This window comes from Homarus americanus, unplaced genomic scaffold (genome assembly GCF_018991925.1).
Source record: "Homarus americanus isolate GMGI-L3 unplaced genomic scaffold, GMGI_Hamer_2.0 scaffold46197, whole genome shotgun sequence".
NCBI lineage: Eukaryota > Metazoa > Arthropoda > Malacostraca > Decapoda > Nephropidae > Homarus > Homarus americanus.
The window spans coordinates 385,897-387,500 of record NW_024723050.1 but is presented as its reverse complement, the minus strand read 5'-3'; the positions used below and the strand labels follow the sequence as shown (position 1 = coordinate 387,500).

General features: G+C 37.7%; 1 non-coding gene across 1 annotated transcript; it reads left to right on the top strand.

The window, feature by feature from the left end:
- Positions 1-1,050: 1,050 nt before the first annotated feature.
- Positions 1,051-1,123, top strand: Trnar-ucg. Its single transcript has one exon. It is a non-coding gene; the product is annotated as a tRNA-Arg (tRNA).
- Positions 1,124-1,604: the final 481 nt, after the last annotated feature.

Genomic DNA, 1,604 nt, shown 5'->3' with positions numbered 1-1,604 from the left:
ATTCGTTGATAATAGGATTCACTTACTCACTCACACACAGATAAAGAGAGAGACAGACACACACACACACACACACACACACACACACACTCATAGATAAAGAGACGAACCCACCTACACACACACACACACACACACACACACACACTCATAGATAAAGAGACAGACACCTACACACACACACACACACACACACACACACACACACACACACACACACTCATAGATAAAGAGAGAGACAGACACTACACACACACACACACACACACACACACACACACACACTCATAGATAAAGAGAGACAGAACCACTACACACACACACACACACACACACACACACACACACACAGATAAAGAGAGAGACCAGACACCTACACACACACACACACACACACACACACACACACACACACACACACACACACACACACACAGATAAAGAGACAGACACCTACACACACACACACACACACACACACACACACACACACACACACACTCATAGATAAAGAGAGAACCAGACACCTACACACACACACACACACACACACACACACACACACACTCATAGATAAAGAGAAGAGAGAGACAGACACCTACACACACACACACACACACACACACACACACACACAGATAAAGAGAGAGAGACAGACACCTACACACACACACACACACACACACACACACACACACACACACACACACACAGATAAAAGAGAAGACAGACACACACACACACACACACACACACACACACTCACACACAGATAAAGAGAGAGACAGACACCTACACACACACACAAACACACAGAAATAAAATGAGAGACAAACACACACGCAGTAAAAGCAGTCAACTTACCTCTCACTCAAACTTAACTCCTTCTCCTCATCCTTCAAGTTGTCAACAAAATAGCCTCTCCTCTCGACCTTTCACCTTCGATCAACTCGGGGAACTTTCCTCACAAACATCCAAATGACGTGACAGTATTAGTTTTTTAATGACGTTAAGAGTCTACTGGAGAGATACTGGGCAGTCTCTGTTCATGACCGTGTGGCCTAATGGATAAGGCGTCGGACTTCGGATCCGAAGATTGCAGGTTCGAGTCCTGTCACGGTCGATCCTTATGTAAGTATTAAGCAGCTATCGAACAGGGAGGTACTACTGCCTGGGAACATATTGGAAGCATAATGTGTAGTCTAATAGTAGACCCTGCTGCTATATGGCATTACGAAAATTGTACCAGGTTGCTGATCTGACTTTCTGCCACATTTACACACAATTGCAGGGTCTCAATTGTTTCTCTTACTTTGACAACACAACATACATATATCGTTTTTCACTATTGATCTTTTTCCATTTTTTTATGGATTATTATTATTATTATTATTATTATTATTATTATTATTATTATTATTATTATTATTATTATTATTATTATTATTATTATTATTATTATTATTATTATTATTATTATTATTATTATTATTATTATTATTATTATTATTATTATTATTATTATTATTATTATTATTATTATTGACTATTATTATTATTATTATTATTATTATTATTATTATTATTATTATTATTAGTATTAT